Here is a 21724-nt window from a genome sequence, read left to right on the forward strand (position 1 = left end):
AAGGGTATAGAAAACATATTTCGTACATGAATGCAATGTCTTACTTCATCGTAAGGGTCAATTGCACCCTTCATGCTACTCACCATTTTTGCGGCCACCTCTTTCGAAACCGAGGTGTATGGAGACACCCTTGGTACAACAGCGGTGCCAGTTCGTACTCCCTACGGCCACAATACGCATGATCAATGATATCAACGTGTACATATGCATTTCATAGCATGTCATATATACAGTCTACGTGATGGATACATATCAGAACATGTCAATATGATGAAAGCATCCTCGAGGATCGGGGTTTGAAGCATAAATCACCTACAAACCAAGCATTTTTCATAAAACTAAATCCAATTGGGAAGTATCACTTACCTCGATATTCGTGCTCTGCCTCAAAATTCATGCATCGCCTCGATTTGCATGCCAACCTCAAAATTTGCACAAGTCACTTCAACTTTAATCTCAAAGCATCCTAATCACCATATTTATTTAAATAAATATTAAAATCTATTTTTTCATAATTTCTTGCATTTTCTTTATTTTTCTCTCTATTTCTAACTATTTTTCTTCAATAAATCCAAACTAAATATTTCTCAAATATTTCGCTATGAAAATTCATAAAATAATATTCCTAAATTTTTGAAATTTTTTAGAAAATTTTACTTATCTTGACTTAGCCTTTCAGGCTTCCTCGGTATGCATGTCATATCCTCAAAAAGCGTACCCAAACCGTTTTTCTCGCTAAAATCTTCGGGATATTACCGAAATATAATTTCTTATTTTTTAGGATTTTTCTAGCATTTTTCCTATTTTTATTCCCTTTCTTTTCTCTTTTTCTTTTCTTTTTTCTTTTTTTCTTCTCCTTCTTCTCTTCTCCTCTTCCTTATTCCTCCTCGCGCGACCTACAACTCTCGTGCACCAGCTCGCGGCTGCCGCCACTTGGCCCTCCGCCAGCCGCCACTCAGCCCTTCGCCTTCCGTTTCGGCCTCGCTGGACCCCACAGCTGCCGCTGACATGCCCTCCTCCACCGCGGCTAGCCTCCCTACGTTGCATCGGCTTGCTGGACCTCGTGACCATGGCTGCCATGGCCGAGGCTTCACTACTTCTGGCTGCTTCCCGAGCCTCCACCGAGCACGAAGGTCATCGTTGTAGCTTGCTGGGCCATCGACTTGGCCGTTGCAGGCCGCCCCAACCAACTTGAGCTTGTTGGAAGCTTCCGCTCGAGCTGCCATGGCCCTGCCTCCCTCCCTCTCTCTCAATCTCTCTCTCTTGCCCAGCCCAAGCTCAAACTCTCTCTCTCTCTCTCTCGCATTTCTCGGCCTTCCCTAAGCTCCCTGCCCTTGCTCTCTCTCTCTCGGCCATTTCTCTCTGCCGCGAGCTCTCTCTGCTTCTTCCCCATTTGCTTCTTCCCTCTCTATTTATAGGCGATACACCACATACCCAATTGCCGTGGCCATTCCTCGACCCATCCCAAATTGCGTGCAAAGCTTTCCAAACTTGTAGAGACGTGGCCATTACGTGCCTGGGTTGGATTACAAAGGCATGGCCTCTCCTCTACGCATACATATATATATATAATTATATATTACACCATTAAATTATATATTTAAATTAAAGAAAATTACACATAAACCCTAATTTCCTTCTTAATTTCACTTTAGCCATTGTTTTTATTGCAACTATGCCCTTAAACATCAAATTAATTTGCATTATAATACCAAAAATCCACAATTAATAACTTTAAAGTTACTCGATAATGACAATTTAGCCCCAGTGTCCTCATCGAACTATCGTTTCATCTTGAAACCACTGAAGGGTTACTCATTACCCAAAATCGGAGCCCCCCTAGGGTTCCGTTGATTTTTTGGAAGTCCCCTATGACAATTCGTTTTTGCAGTCTAAATAGCAACTGCATTTTAGCTGTACCAAAAATCATTCCCGATCCGATTTCTTTCGATACACTTAACTCTATTAGAACGGGAGATGCTATGGCACACACCAAGAGGGGGGGTGAATTGGTATAATTAAAAGCTTGGTAGAAACTTGAAAACTTTTTGACCCAATTGAGGTTTTAGTGACTTAAAACATAGAACATATGAGATGATAAATGTAAAGCAAGAAGAATAAAAGGCATAAAGGATTTATAGTGGTTCGGCTTAAACCAAACCTAATCCACTACCTTAGCTCCCACTAAGGATTTTAAACCAATTCACTAAAACCTCCTACTTACACAAGTAGGCCCTCTAGCTACACAAGCTAGGAAATACAACCTCCCAATTTAATGGGCCCTCTAGCTACTGCTAGGAAAATACAACCTCCCAATTTAATGGGCCCTCTAGCTATTGCTAGGAAAAATACAACCTCCCAATTTAATGGGCCCTCTAGCTATTGCTAGGAAAAATACAAACAATCGAATATAGAATCTAAGAGTACAATTCTTAGTTACAATGATCTCTCAAAAATGATACAAGGCTTAATTGAATGGATTTACAATGATAGAACAGCAAAGCCTTGGAGAGAAAAATAAAACAATGAAAGCCCAAACACTGTAAGCTCGAATAAAATTGTTTGCAATTGCTAGATCATCTCGTTTCCGTCCATTGGCCTTCTCTTGATCATCTATGACATGTATATATAAGTGTCCCACAAAGTTGAAGAGAAATATAGCCGTTTGGAGCCGTTGGGATTTGAAAAAATAGCCGTTGGAGTTTTCTGCAAAAAGAAATAGTCGACAGAAGAAATATATAGTTGACTATTTTTACAACTAAAGCAAGAAATAGTCGACAGACAAAACGAATAGTCGACTATTTTATAACACAAAATTTTAATAGTCGACAGACACATTCCAATAGTCGACAGATGCTGAGATATGAAGAAATTTTTGAATTTCATGAACAAAAATAGTCGACAGACCAAAAGGCATAGTCGACTATTTTTACTCGATAGTCGACAAATGTTAAAAATAGTCGACAGATGCTTAAATAGTCGACAGAACATCAAAAATAGTCGACTATTTTGAAGCATAGTCAACAGAATGATCCTGATAGTCGACTATTCTTTAGAAAAACTTGAATTTTCAATACATCCTTATTCGATTCTTTGAAAACTCATTTTGATTATCTTGAAAGCAAGTTGAGATTATCAAAAGTATGATTTGAAACAAATTATTCTTAACAAGCAAGTTGAGATTATCAAAAGTATAATTTGAAACAAATCATTCTTACATCCATACTCAATATTTCATATCTTGCTTTAAGACTTATATACTAAAAATGCATTTTCTCATTCATATAATCCACATAGTAGAAATTGATTTTCATATAGTCATTCATCAAAACCATTTCATTACTAAGAGATATTAGATATCAAAATACTAGGAGATAGTTTTCTAAAATGAACATACTTTCAAAAACATGTTCTAGTTGGTCTTTTGCCTTAGAATTATTTTGACCGACGATTTCAAAGAGATTCTTTTTAGATCTTAAAACTTGTTTATGCTAATCTCCAACTAATATAAAAGATCATAGATCATTTTAACAAAGCACTTTGAAATTTATTTTAGTTTCCAAACCATATGCTTTGATTGAGAGAAAATAAAAAGACATTTGAAATTTTTCATCATCAAAACTAAACACAAGAGTAAAATATCAAACTCATGAACATGAGAGAATTACTCTGACCAAACACACAACAGCCAGGATCTAGTTTTGGGAGAACTCTGCACTCGCTATCATGACTCAACGATCTGGACCCAATTCTGTCGAACGCACCTACGATCTCAGGATATTCTTACCTGGAATGATGGAAAGCAAATGTGAGTCACAAGACTCAACAAGCTCTAGAAAGAAAGGCTGTAGGATAAAGACAGAACTCTTCCCATAACACCCCATACAATTCATGTCAATGCAACGTCATATCATGCCATGCCCAATACTTGCCTTATTTCTAAATGCATAAACATATAATAAACTTCACATAAACGGTCCTTAGGGCCCACATAAAACACACACTGGCGCCCAAGTCCAACATATAAACCTGTCAGCAGCATTTTATATGCTACCATACAATTTCCCTTACATGTCCATTCCTGTCACTCATAACATAATCTATTGTTGTGGGTCTCACCCCAAGGTCCTACTATTGCCGTGGGTCTCACCCCCAAGGTCTTTCTGTTGCCATGGGTCTCACTCCCAAGGTCTTTCTGCCGCTGTGGGTCTCACTCTCAAGGTCTTTTCGTGGCCCACTTCCACGGCCTACGTTCCATGGTGGGCGCCACCCATCACCCATACTCATCACCTATAGCCACACATTCTCACCATGCAATGCAACAATTAGGAAATGCAACGGCTTTTGCAGCATAAACGTGATGACAAAGCCCCCATAAACCAAGCATTAGGCCATGGTATGCCCACATAGGAATTCACACATGCAATATGCTTTAAATGCACCGACTCACCTAAAGTACCCAAGTTAGCTCTTAGACCAACCGGGTCATGCAAATGCTCACACATCCCGTCACACAAAACATGTCCCCAAGTGAATGCAACCCAGTCCCTATGCAGCACACACAAGTAATGCAGGAACCTGGCAGTACCAGCTCTTTTGGCCCATCTAGCACTTATCGTAACAGCCAATGACTAGCGCCCATATATCCAGCCATCAACTGCCACGACCCACGGTCGATAGTCAGTGGTTTTGTACCCCATACTCTTAAGACACACATTAAACTTAGTCACTTAAACTCATCATTTCACACACCTTATTCATAACAACATAGAGACCATTATGTCATTCACGTTCTCATCTCTTCTCACATAACAAATTATTAACATAACCCAATAATCTTGACCACATCCATTTTTTAAAAAACTAACCCCAACGGGTTCAACATCATTCCCAAGGAAAGCGAAGCGATACAAAGCTCCGTGTCGGACGGAATGAATGACACCAAAACATCATTTACTTAACTTATTTAATCACCAATAGACCCATTATTAACATACAAGTTATGGAATGGTTGCCACGCGGATTAGCGTTATTAATGCGTGGAACCGAGTCATGGTGAAGGAGGGAATAAAATACAAGAAATCCCGAAGACTTTCACGGGAATTAAAGAACATGAAGAGAGGGTTAGGAGCTTTCTTGTAACTGGTTAATTCCAGCCTCTCTTGTGCTCCTATTGCGAAGTAAAACGTTTTGTTGCGTTTAATAGAACCATGGCTCAAACTTAATTAAATCTAACCGCATAAAATTTATAATTTAAACATATAACACTTCTACTAATTTTTACCCACGTACTTGATCACTTTTCATGCCAAAATAATCCCAAAACCCCTTTATTTTTCATATATTTTTCCTTCTTCCTTTTCTTTTATTTTCTTTTTCTTTTCTTTTCTTTCTTTCCTTCTCTTCTTCTTCTTCTTCTTCTTCTTCCCTATGCGCACCAGCAGCCACCAACCACTGCCTAGCTCCACCAGTCGTCGCCGCCTCCTGCCAACAGCACCATCGGCCAACCCCACTTCCAGCTCCGCCACCGATGGCCGCGTCACCGCAGTTTGCCACTGCTTGGCCCTGCTCCAGCGTCGGTCATAGCCGCACGCACCAGTACCAGCACGCGGCTGCTGTAACACCCCGCTTTTCTCTTACCGAGTGTGTCACTATGCTGGGGCCCAAAATATACATAAATTATTTTTTTCATTCTTTCTCGATACATAACTAAACCTTAAGTACCGAATTCCAAACAAAACCCCCAGCAAATCATTAAAAATGCGGAAGCGATAATCAAAACCTGATATGGTACATAATCAAATCACTTTATTTATAACATAAGAATTCGTACCATAATTAACATCATATCCTCAATATTGAAATACATAAATACATGGAGATTCCATAATATTCTAACAAGGCTAAACATCAATAAAGCATAAGTTAAAACATATCCGAGTCAGTTCGCTGAATCCATCGGCCACGCCATTACGTGCCATCATATCTCCACCTACTCCTTGCCCTAACTGCAAGTCTAAAACTAGAACGTTGAATGTTCTAGGGGCATAACCCATTAGAAGATGAAACTTCTAGTGAGGGTCCAAGACATATATATGAATGCATGATGCAATAACATGAACAACATTTTCCCTTAGTGTAACTTCCCTAGCTCGCAAGCCCGGCTAGGAATCCTAGGCAAATCCCGAACCTCTGTAGGATAAGCCTAACGTTATTCCTTCAACGCCCTTGGGGAATTACGGCTACACTCTGGGGTGACATCCCATTCCCATGCACAAATATCAATGTGACAATAATATCGTGTCATGCAATTATCACGACCTTCCATGCAATATGACAAAATGAATCATATCTTTTGTAAGTATTATGCATATATAAGCAATTATATCTTTAATAAATATCATGCATAATAAACAATCATATCATGTAGGATAGGAAAACTCACAAAACCATGTTTAGGATAAAATTACTCACATTTTGAGATAACCTTGCATTTTCTCGAAAAGCGTGCATCGCCTCGATATGCGTGCCTCGCCTCGATTTTCGTTCTAACTCTCAAAAGTTGCACCAATCACATCATCTTGATCACCTCAATCATAAAATAATATTTAATCACTAAATATCCTCAATATTCCATTTACTTCATTTTTTCTTCATTTTTCCTTTCCAAAAATTCCAATAAATAACTCGGGACTATTTTCTCAAATCTAATTTCACAAAAATTCATTATAGGCTATGAACTTCAAGGAAAAAATACTGAACTTACCCGGATGTTGCGTTTTCATGCAAAACGAGGTTCTTTGATGCTAAAATCGAGACATTGGGAATCCCAACTTCAAAACTTTTTGCATGGACCTTCATAAAACATTTTTCTAGGAATTTAGGAAATTTTTGCACATTTTTCTAGGCCCCCACGCGCTGGCGCGTAGGCTGCGCGTGTTGACCAGCGCGTATGGCCCACGCACCAGTCGTCTTCTCCGGCGCCGGCCATGCTGACGATGCTGGTTTTCGATGCCACCTTGTAACCTTCATCCAATTGATCCTAATGGCACTTCTTGAGCTTAGAAAGGACAACCCGAAGGCCGTCAATCGGAGGCTTAAAGGCTTGGCTAGGCAGACCGCCTAAGTTTCCGGCGAAGCCTCGATCGGCCATCAAACCAACACCAAAATGGCTCAAAATCTCCAAAAATCATCTTCAAGCCATGGGCAACAAAAGCCCTATGGTTTTGGCCTCCAATTCGTTAAAAAAGGGGAGCAATTTTAAGCTCCAACTTACCTATTTTCGGCCAACTCGAAACCCCTATTTATAGGCATCTTCGATGCTCCAAATGCCAGAGATCAATTAGCCCATGAGCCTTAGAGCATAACCCTACCCCGGATCGACCTTGAGCAAGCCTTATCCGACAGCCAAAAGCGTTTTACAAGAACTCGATCGTGCGGCCACTTTCGATTGTTTTTCTGCTTTTTTTGGCCACCACGATGGCTGTTGTCGCCCCTTGCCTTTACAAAAGTTGGTCCTTGGCCTTCCCTCGTGCCATCCCTATGGCCAATTTTGGCCGTGGCCGACCAGCCATGTGCTGGTCATTGGCCAACTTTGAAAAATTGCATTTTGGCCCCTTAACTTTTGGTATCCTCATTTTGGCCTTTTTCCACTTAACCCCTTGACTTTCCATAATTGCATTTAAGACCCTCAAGTCCTAAAACATTCATTTGGCCCTTGAGGATTCCGAAAAAATATCGTTTCGGCCTCCCTCTAGCAATTTTGAAAAACTGCACTTAGGCCCGAATCTTCGTTTTGGACCTAAACCTCTTTGTTTCTTCCTGAAACCACTGAAGGGTTGTTCCTTATGAAAAATAAAAGCCCCCTCAAGCTTCTGTTGACTTTCGACAAGTCGTCTACAACAATTCGGTATTGCAGCCTAATTGACAGCTGCGTTTTTGCTATATCAAAAACTGTTCCCGCTCTAATTTCTTTTAGCACTATAAATCCTATCTCGGGGTGCTTGTTAATGCCATATCATTTTTCTTTGGTATCTCGGCTCCAGGGCATTCGCAGCAGTCGATTTGGTCAATTTTTCGGGCTATTTAGATACCAATTTTCTTTGAAATCCCATTTCTCTAATAAATTGCTTATTTTTAACTAACCCAAATTTCTCAGGTATTATAGCCGCCACTGCCTCGTGCTACAACCGGTCGCTCCCGGCCACCAACTCCCTCTCTCGATCTCAATCTCTCCCTCCCTCTATCCCTTGTCTGAGCCTTCTCCCTCTCTCAATCTCTCGGCTCCCTGCTTTCTCGCAAGCTCTCATTCTCTCTCTCCTCTGTTTTCACTGAAAATGGCCCCTATAGCATGCTTGGGGGCCACGCACCTATACCTATATATATATATATGTGTGTGTGTGTGTGTGTATTAATTAATTAATTCAATTTACTCATTTGCTATTATTATTTACATTATCCCTATTATTATTATTATTATTATTATTATTATTATTATTATTATTATTATTATTATTATTATTATTATTATTATTATTATTATTATTATTATTATTATTATTACGATTATTATTATCTTTAGTATTATTTATCTTACTTAAATCTTCAAATACTCAACATTGATCTCATATACCATAACTGAATAACTATTATTGTCTCTAACATTTCGGGATGCTACAAGTAACATTAAATCGTAGAGTCATACAAACCATGTGAGTAAAGTATATATCAATATAATTTACATAAGGCTTAAAAATCGACATTTTCCAGCTCATTCTTTGATAGTCCCCTTATTTTTTGCATGGCTCAAATTACTTGGAATATGAGAATATTCCAGGGACATAATCCAATTAGATGGTGAATCATCTAAATGAGGTTTTATAAAATTTTATGTATGATATGCCAAGTGCAATAGACATCATCTTCCTTACATGCTAATTATCATTTATGAGACCATACTTTAAAGGGCGGGATGTGCTTCAAACATTCGTGATAGATTAGCGATTTCATCATTCCATATGCAATGCATGCCAAAAAAATATAAAAAATGTACGTATGCATCACAACACATCATATGAAAGCATTTCTATATGTATGAGGCATCATAACACATGACAATATATCAAACAAAGCCTTTGTGTATTATTTTTGAAAATAACCCTCACCTTGATTTTGGCTTAACTAAACCCCAGGTACTAAATTGACCCTGATTTGTTGGACTCTAACGACTCCCTACACACAAATTGAAGTATTATTTTTTTTCCTTATTTATTTATTTATTACATATATATATTTTCTTCTTTTTCCTATTTTTATCTCAATAATTCCAAAATAATATCTCCTCAAATATTTTTTCAAATTTTTCTCCACCATAACGCGTAAAATAATTTTGGGAAATTTTCTTTAAAAAATTCAAAATTAAAGCTTGTTCCATGCGCCCACACGTGCTACACCACGTGCCAACGCATGCAATGCACGTGCCTTTTCTTCCTTGGTGGCCTTCTCGTCGGCCGACCACTATTCTAACCTCAAATTGTTGTATCATATTTTTTGACATATGAAAAAATATGTTTGATGAAAAACCTATCTTATAATGAAAAATCTTTATGTGAATCTCATATTTCCAAATAAAGTTTTCATATTTCGAAACATACATGAATAGTGTTTGGCGCGAATGTTCAAATATTTGAAAATCCCAAAATTTATGCATCATGTTTCGAAACTAAGTTTTCATGTTTCGAAACATCATTCTGCCATGTTTCTATATATGTTTCGAAATGTCTGTTGATAAGGTTTTAATGTTTGCTAAGATTATATGCTATTTTGAAATCTGTTTGAAATTTAAGCATATGTTTTGAAACTCATATAGTATGTTTCGAAACTTCTGTCACTTCTGTCAGTAGAGCATTCAAAATCTGTGTTGCATATGTTTTCATTTATGTTTTTGAAGCATGTTTTGAAACCTTCATAACATGTTTCGAAACATCTAACTCTATTAGCAGAATATTTGAAAAACCAACATGCTTTTGCTTTTTAATCCAAAAGCTGTTCGAAAGGTTATTTTGATTTAATCTCCATTCTTTGATGTTTCAATTTCAAAATTTGAAAATGGAGAATAAAACAAAATCATTTTGTGTTTAAAAGCATTGTCTCCTACTCATTTTGTCTCTAAGTGCATAACCAGCTGTAAAGGTTGGATGTTTCGAAACATGTGATGTATGTTTCGAAACCTTATTGTAAAAGTATGTTGTTTCGAAACCTATAAGGTGTGTTTCGAAACTTACTTTATCATCTTGTCTTTGACGGTTATAATTAGCCAAAACATTATCTCTTTGGTATATATATATATCAGTTCTTTGAAGACAAGAATCCAACTTACAAGCATACACTCAAGAACACACTTACAAGAGACATACACAAGCATAAGTGAACCAAATCTTTGTTACAAGCTCTCAAAGAAGATCCATTTAATCAATCCATGATGTGCATTATGGTGTGAAAAGGAGAAGCAAACTAAAACTGACGTCTCATTCTTCTAAGCTCTCCTCACCTCATACTAAAAGGTTTGTACAACCATTTGGTAAGATATTTCATTACGTTAAAATTGTTGGATTGTAAAAGATAAGTTTTATTTATCTTGTTATTGATTGTAAGGTTTGAATTGAGCCTGTAAAAAACTCATTGTACAAGGTTTTAGGGTGAACCTTGGTGAAACCCTTGTTATGGTTTATCACTAGTAAAAGTGATTGTGTTTGAAAATCCTTCAAGTGGGTAAGTTTGAAGGTAGTGGACTAGGCGAGGTGTCAAACCACTATAAATCTCGTGTGCATTTGCTTTTTTATTTTACTTATCTATTCTTATTGTTTATGCTTTCAAAAGAATCGTTTTCAAAAGTTAAAAGTTTCAAATAAGCAAAATAGAGAACAAGGTTTCGAAACATACTTAACAGAAATGTTGATTTCGAAACATAGTTACTTATATTTTGAACCATACTTAACAGAAAGATTGATTTCGAAACAAACTCCTTGATATTTCGAAACATAGTATTCTGCCATTAATAGGTCTTTAATCCATCGAAAAATTTACCCTAATCCCAATTCACCCCCATTTTGGGATATATTTGCCATCATTTGAAACTAACACAAATCTCGTGATTTCTTTTCCCACTTTATAGATCTTGACATTATGAATCTAATGGTGCAATTTGTAGCTTGAAACACGATTGAACTAACCTTAATTTGGCCAAATTAATCCTCGGCTCTGGCGAGTTGCGCCTTTTTCAGTGACCGCTCCATCCTAGGTTGTTTCAACTCCAAATGCTCCCAAACTCTCCAAAAAAAACTCCTTGTGCAATGGGGAACAAAAGCCCCTTATCCTCACGAGCCTACGATGCCTTAAACCATGACTTTCGAATGCCCCCAACCCTCGACCAGAAATTGCCTATTTATAGGGGGTTCCACCGCTTCTCCAGCCTATTAATGGTCGATCCTTAGCCCCCAAGCCTTACCTTGCCCACTGGAAACCCTAGTTTACCCTAAGCACCCTTGAAAATTGCTCCTTACAGGATAAATTGCCCCTGGTTTTTTCAGTGATGGGTTGGCTCATTGACACGCTTTCTCTAGCCAATTTCTTAGCCATTTCCAGCTATGCCTCTTGTCCTCTATGCCTAGGGCCTCTGATGGCCTAGTACTGAGCCTACTCCGGTCAGTTTTGGCTGGCCATCGGCCCCACCACCAGGCCTTGCTGGCCATTACAGCGATCTGCTACCTTTATATATATATATATTGTACATTATGCATATGGTATATTTAGTTTTTTAACATTTTGACTCCAAAGATTTAAGAAAATACTAATTTGTCCACCTTAGGTAAAAAAAAAATATATTATTTTATGAAATTTCAAGGTGTTACATGGTTGGTTGCACTCAAGTCAAGAATCCATGAAGTAAGTTGTGGAGTTTCATTAGCATTTAAGGAACAGGCAGAGAGATAGTTACCAGAAGTGGTTAAAGAGCATGTAGAATTAGTGCCAGAAAGGAATTGGATAAAACCTTGCAGCTTCTCAATTTCTTCCTTAGTCTACTAAGTTAATCATTACCTGCAGGGTTATCATGTGACCGGTTTGTCACTTTAGCAATATTAGCTGACTGTTGTGCCTGTCCATTGAATCCATCATTTCGACTAAGTACATGGGCTTTTTCATAAAATTTGAAATAGTTTTCTCTCGAGTGGTATGGCTTCTTACAAAATGTGCACCAAAGAGTATCCTTATTGGATGGCTTAATGCGATCATTCTATCTTCCCATAGTTATCTTTCTGCCATTAATTAGTCTTCCTTGATACCATGGAAGATCCTTCGGTTTGTTGAGACTCCAACATGACAAAGTGTCTACTTTCTTAGGCCCAAACAATGGAGAATACTTTGCTCAACAGTGGAAACTTTTCTCTTCTAATGATTTGGACTCGAATTTGGTCAAACTCGGGGTTTAGACCTGCTAGAAACTCCAAGACTCAATCTCTTTCAATAAATTCCTTCAAGGCTTAGGCATTCTCATTGTTTTTCATCTTTAGATTCTAATAGTGATCAAGTTCTAATAGTAGGTCATTCAATGTATTATAATGTTCAATCATACAAATTCCTTCAAGGCTTAGGCATTCTCATTGTTTTTCATCTTTAGATTCTAATAGTGATCAAGTTCTAATAGTAGGTCATTCAATGTATTATAATGTTCAATCATACAAAAACCTTCCTGTTTGGTAGACATTATTTTTGTTTTGATCTCAAACATCAAAGCTACATCTTGCATTTCCAAGTACATTTCATAATAGTTTCCCATGCCTCCTTGGTAATTGATAGAAACATGCAGTTGTAGTTGATTTCGAGATGCATAGGATTTCATAGCCATGACATGATTGCCGAGTCCTCCTCATCCCATGCTGTAAATTTGTGGTCATTTTTTGTGGTCCCATCCCTTCAAGATGATTGAGTTTTCCTTTTCCTTTTAGGAACGTTCTCACAACTTGAGACCACTACTGATAGTTTCTTCCATCTAACCTGTAGAATGGGTTGAGATTTTGGAGGTTACTCATTACAGTGTTGTAAATGACTCGAAACAGCATACTAGTGTTAGGACCAGCCGAAGTGGAGCTAGGATTGTTGATTGCAAAGATTAAAGACATCTTGTCAAAACATGAGGCGAAGACAATGGGACAATAAACTGATTAACCCTACTAGTAGCACAAGAAAATGTCACAGGTGGAGAGCGCTCTTAGATTTGGAAAAAATGACTCACAACAAGATCACAGTAACACATTGGAGCAAGGGCATCGCAATGCCAAAGATGTTAGGGCAAACAACAAAATGAGGAATATTGCCTAAGAAGCTTCTAGTTCTAGGGCATCGACGATAGATAGGAGCAATGCTGAAGATGAACGACGAACAAGGAATGCCAAAGATAAGTGGTGCACGAGGATGAAAGGGTGTTGGTAATAAAGTTCTGCAATATAACGACGATTAAGGTCGATAGGGGATAAGGCGAGAAGCCATTGAAACAATGAAGGTAGAATAACAGGCAAGTTATGGTGGCAAAGAAGGCCGGAGAGACAAAGAGGGCTGGAAAGGAGAACATCAATGAAGGCTGGAGAAAAAAAATGCCCTAGGAAGATGGATTTGATACCATGTGAGAGTTGTAATTGTTTCATATATCCATGCAATAAGGCTGATCACCCTATATATACAAGTAGGGATTTACATGGTAGGAAAGATTACAAAAATAAAAATTATGAGAAGATAAAGTACAATCAAATCTGTACAAAAAAGTCAAAAACAATAAGCATGAACCAATCCCACAATCACAGGAAATTGGTTGGGATGAATCTTCGGCAAATTGATTCTCCAACATAGGTCATTAAAGGGAGTGTAAGTAGGCTATCAATGGTCTAGTTCTGAAACGTGTTTAGTAAATTTATTGGGCCACTAGGATGGTCCAACCCGTCACATACAAATGAAGTTTGAATGCGTCAAGGTGGTTAGAAAGATATATATATATATTGATAAGGAAAAATACCCTCGAGTCTATAATTACTCCAATACCCCGAGAATGCAGCCAATGGCAGCGGTGACAAGTGCTTATTAAGGAGCCACTCCACCGATGTCATCCTACTCAAGCACAGGGAGGACACGTGGTAGATACCCCTCAACACACCAGCTAACCTATTACTCAACAAAGATTTTATGGATTCCTCGAGATCAACCATCGCACCAAGAATCGTGGAGATAGGAACAATCCCGAGCCTCTCCGAAGAGATTACCATATCCACATTGTTAGGATCGTGACTCCGCAGGGGGCGGGATGGGGATCTCGGCGATTCGAAAAGAGAATCCCTATCTCGACAAAAGGATATAAAAGAAGAGCAACAGGGACAAGTAAAGGGTTTTACTTTTTTCTCTAAATTCTAAATTGCATACTTTGATCTTATGATACCCCAATGATTTGAGTTGAATGTCGGAGTGGTCCTGGGGGAGCAAGTCCCCGACTTCATTGCAGGTACTTAGTCTGAGACAGGGAAAGGTGATCGACTACCGTATCATCATATATACACACACTCCCTGTAGAACAATTATGTTAAGATTGTCCAAAGTAATTTTTCTAAAAAAATCTCTTAATGCTTGCTTAAATTAGTCAACAAATTAAAGAAGGTTAATAGAAATTTGGATGATTAAAAATTAGAGACAGAAAGAAATAGTGCGACGGTAGAAGAGCATGGGTAGATTCAAAAATCTATGTAGGCTGAAATTTTTTTTTTTGAGATATAGAATTGCACATAACAGATTTTAGGATGGGTTATAATTTTTTTTATTGGGTTATTATTAAAAATATTTTTTTATATTAAAAAATTATTTTTTTAATATAAAAAATTAACTTTAATTGTAGGCTCCAGGGTAAGCAGCTCAGAGATAGATCCACCCTGTAGAAGAGCAAACTAATTGGCTAATGCCTGTGGGTTAGTAATGCCTTATGCCCATGATCATCGTTGTAGAGTTATGGGTAGTGAAGTTCTAGGAGCAATGACTCAACAAAAGATTTGTGCAGATCATGGGCATTAATTATTCACGACTAGATTTAATTTGGTGTATGGCGGATGACGTGGGTTTCTTGAAACCATGGGGCGGCAAGCTTTATTGGTTTGCTTACTTATGTGACATCTCAAATTCTTTTAGAATTGTGAGATGAATCAAATATTAAGGAAAACAATTACCCAAAATTTTGAAATGTCGAAGTTATAAAAATGGGCCTCAAATTCGAAACTCATGCGTCAAAAACGAGTTTATAATTGATATATAACTCAGTAGATCTTGAAAGGTAATAAAGTATTCACATATATATATATGTGAATGAGTAATTATTAGAGGGAAGATTCATGTATATGTGCATAAGACGAGAGATAAAAGTCTTCAGAGTATAGATTAGATGGTAAAAGAGCGAGCGATATATCGGTATAATATGGTGAGTCGTGACTTTGATTTCTTCCTTATGCAAGAGTCAAACACTCAATCTACGATTTATTTTCCTTGCGTAATTGAGAGCACAAGTATAGAGAATCACACAAGAACGACCATCCTAAGATGAGTGATAAAATAAGTGATATTTATCAATTAAAATATATATATATATATATAAGGAACACCTTGTACGCCTGAACTAAAAGAGGATTTTTTTTTTTTTTTTTGGCAATGTACTTGTGATGAGAAAAATGTAGCAAACTACTTCCTTTACCATCAAATCACACTAGAAAAATAACTAAATTGAGACCGCCCACTTACTAGGCGGCTTTCTCATACATCTTATAATATGTTTTATATTTAATATTATACATAAAAAATAATATATTATATAATTTATACTAAATTACACATGTTATATAAAATATATATTATTATAACTATATAAATCTAAGATTTTATATGAAAAATTATAAAAATATAAAGAATATCAGGCGTGAATTTAACCGTGAGTTGTCCTGGACTTTAGCCCAGAACAACCCACAACAAAAATTAAAATTTTAAAGTAAAAATCTAACTCAAATCCAATTCAGTTCACCCCCAACCGAACCCACCCCACCCCATCCTAAAATGCTAAATCCGCCTCTGAAATATAATATATAACATATGAACAAATTGCCATGTTGTTACGTGAAATTTGCATTTCATAATAATATAAGCATAATAATATATTTAATTTTGCTACTGCAATCATTAGATTTTTTTTTTAAATTTAGCCATTTTTATAATTTTTTCTCAAATTCTATTTACAAAAATTGGCACGATATATATTCTTAAAATTATTTAATGTTAAAATTAATCTAAACTCTGTAATAAGATAATTTTAAATTTTATATTATTGTATGTCGCATTAATAAAATTTGTAAAAATTCACAAATGATTAAATTTAAAAAAAATAAAATTTATTAATTTCAATAATAAAAATTAAAATACAATGACTGATTTATTACAAAATATAAAATTTAAATACTAATAATATAATGTATACACATGTTATATATTTTATAATATATAATATTACTAGTATATGCCCGTGCCTAAAGATACGATATAAATAATATTAAAATTAAAGGTGAGAGCCCTCAGGCATAGTGTAGTTGATGGGATTGGGCACGCAATTGGCTCGCTAGCCTGTATTCGAATTCTGACAGCTGCATTTCTATTTTACATCCTCCACTGTACCTTGGTGCTGGTTAGCATCTCTCTAAACGTCCTATAAAAATACGATAGAAAAAAGAAAAACATAAAAATGAGAATTTCAACTTTCACAATTCTGAGTAATTTACCTCGTCTATGTTCCAAATCAGTTCAATCACCCCTAAGTTATAGTTCAAGGAACTTATTAAAAAAAATGTGCAAAGTTCATGAAGTCGATTTAAGCTTAAAAATGCAAAAGGATCCACACAAATTTCAGCAAGCAGAAATAATCTCTACCACAGAAAACCTTCAGATCCAGAAAATTCACTCCCTCATGTCATTCTAGCACCACGATCTGATCAGAAATCAACAATGAAACTAAAAAACAAAAGGCAGGATCAGGGTGACCGCGGCGACGTCGTGGGCCAGGGTGGGGAATGTGCAAACCAAATTCGAACACCGGGTTGTGGGAAGAAGAAGAGACCGAAGTGATGAAGGCAACAGTGAGAGTGGTCTCTGATGAAGGAGAGAGGAAACAAAAGCTGAGATAAAAAGAGAGAGAGAGGGGGGGGGAAGGTGGGGAAACAGAGGTGACGGGCGGGAACAAAAAATCATCACAGTCATTCATTTAAGCCAATTTGATCTCAGCCATTGAAATATCTATACATTTTAGACATTTCAAAAATTGTCCTGTTCTATTATATATATAATAAGTTTATAAATAAAATGTATTTACAAGATCTATAAGAAACCCACCCACTTATTCCTTTTTCTGATGTGATTTGACCTCAAACTCAAAGCAAACAGTTTGCTAAATCTTTTGTTGTGCAAGTACTTTTGCCAACTATTTTCGGAGAGATAAAGTACTTTGCCACAATACTCGAAAGAGAGAAGGAAGTAGAATGTATTTAATAAAGAAGTGATGTATTTAAAGTTAAAATAGTGGAATAATTAATCATTAATCATTGAAAAGAAATCTCACTCGATTGGATTGACAGCACCTGGGAGAGGGAGGTGGCCTCTCAAATTGATAACCATTGCCCAAAACATACATTCATGCACATATGGGACAAATTTTGGATTTTTGATGCATGCAAAGAAAGAAAGGCGGGAAGATTATGAATTATGTAATTGAGATATTAGGGTGATAGATTGATAGGCTATGGTAAGATTTAGTATAAAAGGGGAGAAAATCTCTAGCACTGAGGATGTAATCATTAAAAGTATCACTCATATTATTCTCAGCCACTTCACATTGGCACCTTGAGCTAAAGTAAGCTTTAGACCATGTGTTGTGGTTGTAGTACAAAAAGTCTTCCACAATTCCCCTCCCCAATTTGCTTATAAATCCTCCAATTTGTCCTTGAACATCACCTCAAATGGTGACTTGTCACATTCCCAAAATTTCTTCCCCCTCTCTTCACCTCTCCATTTCTTTGCCTAGTTGGTCCAAATATGCCTAGCATACATTCTGTGCTCTACTTCAGGCAATTCTTCATCTATGATAAAGTTAAGATCCTAGACAAACATATCAATATAATTTTCATATTACAGTAATACATTGTATAGAGACTGAAAACAAACATAATAAAAATGAAAGAGTAGGGTTTCACCTTTTGCCAATCAGTGACCACTGTCCATCCATCTTCGATAGTGATGTCCAAGTCTTGCTTCACATAGGAAATGAACCATTTCCAGCTTCTTCTTCTTTTTGTTCTTAATGTCCAGCACTTCCTAAGCCAACAGATATATTTGATTGTTTCCACCTTTGGAGACAGCAACCAATAACTGACCTCTGGTGGGACTCTTTAAGAAACATCCATCTAATTAAGCCAAATATCCTCCTGCACCCTTTATTGAATCCTTGCTTAACAACATATATACAAACATAGAATCTCTTGAACATTTTTCTCCTATCCTCCCTATTTTTGGTTTGTGCAAAACATGTTCTACCTGGGTGACTCCTTTTATCTCATCACAGTAATCATGCAAGCTAGCAAACTCTACTCTGTAATCTCCTATTGCTGAACTAAAGACTTTGTTCCTTGCCCTCGTGGCAATAGTCTTTCCAACAAACACTTTCAATTCATCCCTACAAAGCTTTTGAATATCCCTAATTTTGATTCCTGGTTGGGATAAAATCCTATCCCTGAAGTGTCTAACAATGAAAGCAGAATTGCACTGCTTGTTCCTATTATTTCTATAGCACCTATGGACTGGGTTGTAAGTTTTTATAACAAAATTGTTTGTTTTCCTATCAGTACTTGCAAATAAAAGCCATGGACACCCTTCCTTGCACTTAACTCTCACTCTCAAAGGCTTATTTGGTCTAAGGGTCAAATCCACCCCTCTTAAGAGCTGCATAATTTGAAACTTCCTTCCCAAAATCAATAACACTATCAAAAATCATCCTAACATCCTAATAAGGGACAATTGTGTTAAGATCATAAAGGATTTTCCTGTCCCTATTCCTAGCTCTATTTCCCACCTCACCCTCATATGCATCGTCATCACTAACCAATTTCTTGCTCTCTGGATCTAAAGAATCTGTGTATGGTTCACCCTCACCTGTCGTGCCCCTATGACCTAAGTTTAGTTCAAGCTCCCTTTTGAAACTAGCATCTACTCTAGCCTTATCTAAAGATATATATCTTGAACACCATTGCTCTCATTTGCTGCTCTTGCTCTTCTTAATCTATATTTTCCATTGTTGACTTAGCAGATAAGAGCTCTTGATCTTCATCGCTCAGATCTGCATGTCCAGTTGCTTCATTTTCCTTTATTTTCATTTTCCTCTATTTCAAAATCTCCCTCATCTAGGTCATCACCCTCATTTGGTTCACCACCCTCATTACTGTCACTGTCACTGTCACTATCACTATCACCGTCACTATATTTTCATTGGTAGTACGGTAGTATCCCCATCTTGGCATTGATCTACCCTCTCTTCCCTTGCATTTCCTCTGTTACCCCTATCTCAATGTCCGCCTTGTAGCCCTCAACCATGTCTACATCATAGTACTAAGCTGGCAAACATTAAAAAAAGTAAAACCATTTAGGAACCACAAAATTTACATATCACAGTCAACAAAGAGATCATTGAAGACCCACCAATATAACCCTAGAATCTCAACTCAAATAACCTAAAAAACCATAAACACATGTGACGTGATTTCAAAAAAGTAACAGCCCTAACTATTGTTATCAAAAGCCCTAACTTTATCAAACAAATTTCAAACGACCCACGCATACAAAAAAAAACTAGTTCATTTTCATCTTATTTAAATGCTTTCTTACCTTGAGAAGAAGAAATTTCCTTCTTTTTTTTTTTTCAAAACCCTATGTTGCGACGCAAGCATTTTAAATTGCTCAACAACACTAAAGCTTTCTTTCTCGACAATGCACTAAAATCAAGTTGGAGACAAGCTGTTGAAAACAAATAAATCTTACACCAGAACAGAAGAGATTAAAGTTTCAATCTCTCCAAACGGGGGTTTTGGTTTCGCTTCAAGTAGGGAATTTGGAGAGTTGTCCATAGTTGCACACATTTCCCACCTAATATCCACATTAGCGCGGGTGAATATCAGTTATACCTCCAAAATTGATCAAGTTTTTATATGGCATAAAATTAGCTAGTTTAGGAGTGCAAATAGGACTAAGTAAATTAAAATTGAGAATGCCACAACAAAAAATGGTCAAAGTTGAGGGATAAATTTATACATTTAACCAAATAATTTTGAACCCTTACTAAATATTAAGCACTTATCTCATACATTCAAATCTAGTTAAATAATGTCAGATCATTTAAAAAAAAAAAAAAAAAGAAGCTCTCTGAATAGACTATGGTTGCAAAAATTTATTTATTGACGGCATGTGGTGGTATTTTGGTACTAATATTAAATGCGAGCAGCCAAATAGTGAATATTCTGGGTGTAGTTAGAATGTTTAATTTTGGTTGAAAGTGTATTATTAAGTTGAATATTGTTTTAGTATTTAATTATATTATTTTTACTGAAGTAGCGTGCACGGTTTTTAATGTAACTTTTAAATAAAATTTTTATTATTTTTCAGAAAATAAAATAAAAACAATTTTAACAAATCAAGAGTAAGGTTGTCTCATACTCATACTTAAAATGATTATATAAGTTATGTATTTGTGCTAAATTAATATTAATTATAAGAATATAATAAAAGTTAATTAAACGTTATAAATTTATATAGCACATCATATTAAAAAAATTAAGAACACAGAGTTTTATGTTCACATGTTATAAATATAAAAATTATAAAATAACCATTTTAAACAAGATCTATTAAATTTATATTTATGTAATTTGTATTTTTTTTTTATATAGTAATATGCAAGTTGTTATTAATTTATAGATTATCCAGATGAATTTTAATAAATTTGTTTTCAAGTCAAATATTACAAAATACAAACCAAAAACTCTTACAATATAGAAAAATCATATGTATAGCAATTAACTGTATATTTTGTAATGTGGAAAAAATGATTTTAATTAAAAATACATATTTTCAAATTTTTATTATTAAATTAACTTGTTGTATTATGAAATTTTTTTCTGTAAAATAAAATTTCATTAAAAAGAAACCAATAAGCGTCTACGGCTTAAAGTTAGAGGATATCTCAAGCTTCATAACGAAAGAAAAAAATTAAGACAAGATCTAAACTACTTGTGTGTGTGTGTCTAGAGTCCACCAAATATTAATAATAAATATGTAAAAATGATAGGTAAGGTCGTCATCATCTTTACTTTTTGAAACCATCCAGCATATCACTCCTCTAAATATTATTTGGGTTTTTGACGTAAGTATTAATAATTGTCTTGTTAACTTTCGTTTACTCACCAAAAGAAGCACTTAGGGGTGCAAATCATACTTATAATTCGAACCAAGGTTTGATGTGAAAGTTGTAATTTATGATATCAATCTCCATTTACTAAGTGGTTCAAAACAAAAGAGTAGACAATAAGCACAATAAGGGGACCCCTAAGTATTATTAGGG

Source organism: Diospyros lotus, chromosome 14, assembly GCF_014633365.1.
Source record: "Diospyros lotus cultivar Yz01 chromosome 14, ASM1463336v1, whole genome shotgun sequence".
Taxonomy (NCBI): Eukaryota; Viridiplantae; Streptophyta; class Magnoliopsida; order Ericales; family Ebenaceae; genus Diospyros; species Diospyros lotus.